Source organism: Mugil cephalus, chromosome 6, assembly GCF_022458985.1.
Source record: "Mugil cephalus isolate CIBA_MC_2020 chromosome 6, CIBA_Mcephalus_1.1, whole genome shotgun sequence".
Classification (NCBI taxonomy): domain Eukaryota; kingdom Metazoa; phylum Chordata; class Actinopteri; order Mugiliformes; family Mugilidae; genus Mugil; species Mugil cephalus.
In genome coordinates, this window is record NC_061775.1 from 21,806,299 (window position 1) to 21,811,761 (window position 5,463).

General features: G+C 42.4%; 1 non-coding gene across 1 annotated transcript; it reads right to left on the reverse strand.

The window, feature by feature from the left end:
* Nucleotides 1-4,991: 4,991 nt before the first annotated feature.
* trnah-gug lies at nucleotides 4,992-5,063 on the reverse strand. The gene has a single exon. It is a non-coding gene; the product is annotated as a tRNA-His (tRNA).
* Nucleotides 5,064-5,463: the final 400 nt, after the last annotated feature.

Below are 5,463 nucleotides of genomic sequence, written 5' to 3' on the forward strand. Positions count from 1 at the left end.
TTGTTAGTGGGTCATATGGGTTGAGGGGAGGGGCCTCTGTGGATCATCCCACATATACTTCATCAGTTTGGGACCTAGTGAATTTGGAGGCCAGGTCAACACCTTGTCCTATTTTTCATGTTTTTTTTTTTTTTTTGAGTTGTTCCCAAACTATTTTTATGTGTGTGTCTGTGAGGGTGGCTGCTGCCCTCAAATAATGTCATTTCTGTGGGGTGGGGGTTCCTGCTATGATCTAGGTGTGTGCTACGTGTCCAGGTAACATCCACATGAACGCCAGGTCCAAAAGTTTCCCAGCAGAGCATTGTATTGCCACAAGATGTTCAATGCTACTTACTTCTCCTGTCAGTGGTTTTAATGTTGTGGCTGGTCGGTGTATACATAAATAGAGACCTCACAGGCAAAACCGACAAGCAGTCCAGAAAAAAACTAAAATAATCTGCACATTTTGTCTGAGTCTCCCCTTTTCTTACTTCTACACTTCACATATATATCTCACCGTGTCCGGTTTCGTGCAGCAGGTAATCAGAGTTAAGTTAATTTGGCATAGCATCTTTTTGTGATAGAAAGAGGTGCGTGTGTGTGTGTTAAACTTAACTCTCAGTCTTGTAGTCACACAATTCAGGCCCCAGCTGTTATGTTACGACCACGAAGGCTCAATAGGAAGCTTTTGCAATTTAAAGAAAAGTTCAGCAGTTGCAGAACAGATGAGTTTATTCTGATAAAATCCCCCCTCGGTACCAGTGAAGTCGACAATCAGCAGTTTTTAGATGGTTGTGCAAGTGTCGCTCAGTTTGCAAGCTAGGCGCTCGTCATTTTATTGTCATGGTTTATTTTAATGTTTGCGGAATGTAGATAGAGGAGGAGAGGTTGTAATCTGTTCATTTTAGTGCCATCGCCTCTCAGAGACACGGCCTCACCACACCCCATCAACTGGCCTCTCAGCTTACCTCAAAAACCAAAATAAACCCGCTTCATAAATCAGATTGTTGTTTCATTCCCCCTCCCAAAAAAGAAGTGTATTCAGTTATTAGTGGATGTCCTTGTTCCTCGTGTCGAATCCAGTTGTTTTCATCATTTGAAGTCACCCTCTTTCTTTCTCTGTGCTTTTTATTTTTCTCTCCTGAAGCAAACTACCTACGCATGTGAGCTTGTACATGTAAAGCTTGTAAAGGGGTACTAATATAGCAGTGCAAAAAACACTTGTGCACAAGACTGTGAATCTTAATCAAATCAAGGCATTTTTGTATTTGGCAAAAGAAGTAATAATAATTGTTGTGCTTTTTTTTTTTTTTTTTATCCCAGATTCTTAAATAAACAAAATTCAAATAAATTTATATTTCAATAACAGTGTACCCAATACAGAAGGTTTACATGCATCTTGACCAGTAGAGGCCTTGTCTTAGTATTTTGTCTGAATATTTTTTGCACAGATGTTTTGTATTGCAAAATCATTTATTAAAAAATGATGTTGTTTGGTTAATCATGCGCTCAGTTAGAGTGTTCATTTACCTTATTGAGGGTTGTAATAGCGCTGGGTATCCACTGGGTGGCACCAAATCACAATTTCTGTGCATCGTCTCATTTTTGCAGTGACGATTGTGAACCAGGAGGTGGCGCTCTTTAGTTGTTTGGCTTGTGCAGGCATCGTCCTCAAAACAGCTGGAAGTAATATTAGTCCAGCTCGATGAAAAATGTTATTCTCTTCTATGCATACTTGTGTGTGTTTGTGCGCGTCTTCTTTGATCTCCTGCTGCAGCTTGCATTTTGCGCACTGACTGACTGAAGTCAAAACCAAGAAGAATGTGTGTGATTTGTGATTGTGCATGGCAAATAAGGTGTGACGCAACTGTTAAATTGCAGTATGAGTCACCAAATGTGCCACGTCCAACTTTAAAATACACCAATTTCAGTTTACCTGATTATTTGACTGTCAGTAGTGAGATCTTGCCAGTCGCTGAATTCAGCCTGACCTGGTCCGGCTCTGACATAACTACTTTCTATGATGAAATAGATAAAAATGAAAGCCCTCATTCCCAACTGTAATATTAAAGTCTTTGAGGCTTCAAAATAAGATGTTCCTGTAATTTCTATGTTTCTTCAGAACAGAAATTCAATTCCACTAAAACCAAAATGGACTGTATCATGATACAGACTAAATGGTGACAAATTAAGTGTTCTGCAATCATGTAATTATATCAAAAGGAAGCCCCTTCATGGAGCGGAGATATCATTAGCAGTGGCACAGACTCAACTGAAAACGAACTAACTGCTGATCTGGAGCGGCTTATTTTCTCAACGCGCTCCGCGAGCAGCAGTAGCAGAGCAATAAACCCTCCTGTCTCCTTCTACATCGGAGCCTCGGCCGGCGCTCTGAAACGATTGGATGTAATTTTTCCCAAGGCCAGAGCTCAAATCAGTTGCTCCGCTGCTTGGAGGTGCAGCCAGAGCGAAGGAGACGGCCAAGAAGAAAGGAGGCATCTGTTGTCGATAGAAACAAACATCTGTGCTGATGTGAGGCGCCCGGATCCTGTCAGACTCACATCCTGTAAACCAATCCGGACTTGGACATCCAGCGCTGTGGCTGTGTGGCTGTGTGTGCCGATGCTTCCTTGTCTTAGCTAAGCAGTCTTTGTCGGTCAAAACGTACCAGTGTCAAACAGCTTTTAAATGATATTAGAGGTAGTAATTTCCATCATTTATTCACTTGTGCAGCCATAAATGTCAGAAGGTGACTTTTGTTTGGCAGGGTACAAGCTAACATGTTCATCTTGCTTGTTTTAGTGCAACCAATGTTTAAAACCTGTTAAGGTCAGATTTCTTGTTATTTTTTGTATGTGTTTGGCTTCAAAAAAATCAACAAATATAGCTTGTATCTATGAAAACATGTTCAAAATGTAAAGGTATTAGCTTCTCCTGGAGCTTTTAGCTTAAGTTTCATTTGAAAGAAAACCAAGTCTTGAGTTTGAACATTTCATGGAAGGCCCTGCGCGCCGAAAAATGTGTGATTTAGTAGAGGAGCACAACTCCAGACCAGCATCACACTATAAACCCGACTCTTGGCACAGAATCTGCAGAAATTGTTCGGCTGGAACTATATAAAATGTAGTAAAGTGACTCATTTACGTCGCCAAAAATATGACTAAATGGCCGCGTTGTAACAGGCTCCGCTCGGCTACTTTGTTGGGAGCTGTGTAACTTTGGAGTTGTGTTTCTGGACATTTGGTAAACGATTCTGTTATTTTTCTGGAGGGGAACGGGGCTCCCTATCTGCTAAAGGCTTCACATGTTCACTAACTCGTCACTGACTGTTTTGTTCGGAGAAGCTTAGTAACTTTTCAGAGTTATTGCATGCTGCAGCGCAAACACTGCAATTAAAGCGGTCAGAGGGAACCAGATCTGTAGATCAGAAGCCAAAAAGCTAAACATGAACTCAGACTTACAGTGAAGCTCTGGAAAACTGAGCTTATCACAAGTCACGTTATAAGAATTGGTTTACATTCTCACAAACCACGTTTGCTTAGAGGAGGTCATAAACCAATTCATCTCTTCCTCAAACTTCTATTTTAGCATAGATTATACATCTGCACGACCAATAAATGGACATAAACATCTCCAGCCTGGAGTTAAATCACAGGTGGGACGGGGGTGGGTGTGTCTTGTCCCCATGCTAAAATCCTTCTGGTTCAAAACCAGAAGGGCAGCTTCCTGTGGCAATATCATGTAACTGAGGATGACCACTCCCTCTTCACCAGTGACAGGCGAACCCCGAGGGCGCTCTCTGCTAAAGGAGCCTCATTAAGCCCCTTGTATTCGGGATGTAATGGGCTGTAATGGGCTTTGAAGGCAAAGGACGGGGTAAAAGGAAAGAATGGATGTGCATTTGGCTTTAAAAGGGGGACAGATGAATAGAGATGGATACGGGTAAAGTGCAGAGAATGGCTGGTAGGTAGGGTCTGTGTGTAGCCTGAAAGAGAGGGATACAGAGGTGGGATCATGGGGGTTAGAAATGTGCGTACGCTTTTGTGCGAAGATTTGATGGAGACAGATCAGCCACAACATTATGACCACCGAGAGGAGAAGTAAATAGCGCCGACCATCTCGCGACAACACATTTGGATCTGGCATTCGAGTGGATGTTACTTAGACATGTGCCCCCCACGGAGACCAGAGCAGGCACCTCCACCCCGTAGCAATGACACAGGATGCAGACACAAAAATGGTTAAGGAACTACTCAAGAAAAAAAAGAGAAAAAAAAGCAAACAGCACAAGCCTGATCCTCAGAGGCCCTTCCTCTCCACCTATAGGACCCAAAGACCCCCACTAACAATATTATGTTACCAGACACCACAGGACACCCTCAGAAGACCCATGTCCATTCTATGATGAGTCACAACTGCACAACAACGACCTGCACAATGTTAGGAAGGCGGTCATAATGTTATGCCCATTTATTTCTCCTAAAAAACAACATTTAAAGTATTTTGAATGAGCTTCATTTACACCCAATATCCTCATTCTCAGCCACCTTTTTTTTGTATAGTTTAACATACTTTGAGGTTCTTCTACGTGGAATAGTCCAACAAGAGAGCGGGTGCAACTATAGAATTTAAAGAAAAAACAAAAAAACAGAACACTTTTATAGAGTAAATGGACCCTGTCTAAAAATATAACATTTCCTGCCCTCTGGAGGTGATAATATGTGGCCCCTTCACATTAGTTCAATATTACATCACACTACAAGTACATGTGCTTTTGTGACAAGCATTATTATGTTTTTATTGTCTTCTGATTAGTTTAAGACCGAAAAAGGCAATAAATTAAAGGAGAGCCCTATATAATTCAAATTAAATCAATTTCAAATGTTTCCTTTGCGGCCAACAATGAATGCCAAACAATTAAAAGTATAAAATAAATAAATAACAATACAAATAAAGGCAATTTTAAACAGAGCACCAAAATACCGTAGACTTATAAACTGAAATAGAAAGAGTGCCGTGACCCGGATTCGAACCGGGGTTGCTGCGGCCACAACGCAGAGTACTAACCACTATACGATCACGGCGAGCTGCCCTGACTGAACAACGACTCCGTTCTCACATCATCAGTCGATGACATGCAGCGGGAGAGCGAGAGATTCCTGATTTGAACAGATGAAAGTTTCTGCTCTGACTGTACGATGACTGAGAGAATGGGCTGCACCAACCAGGCTGGAGGGGCGGGGGGGAGTCAGAGGGATACAGTTTCACCGTCCCCTCACTCTGTCATGTCAGAGCTGGAAGCTTCTAACAAGCCCCCGATTGTTGGGGAACATGAGCTGTTTTTGTTGAGGGGCTGACAGGCGCTTGACCTCTGCTGTCCAGTGCTGACACACACTGACCTTGCAGAGGGGAAGTGAAGTGAAGCCTTTGAACGCTGTCAAGTGAACTATCAGGGCCTGGCCTAATTTTCCCAGGGGGCCTTGA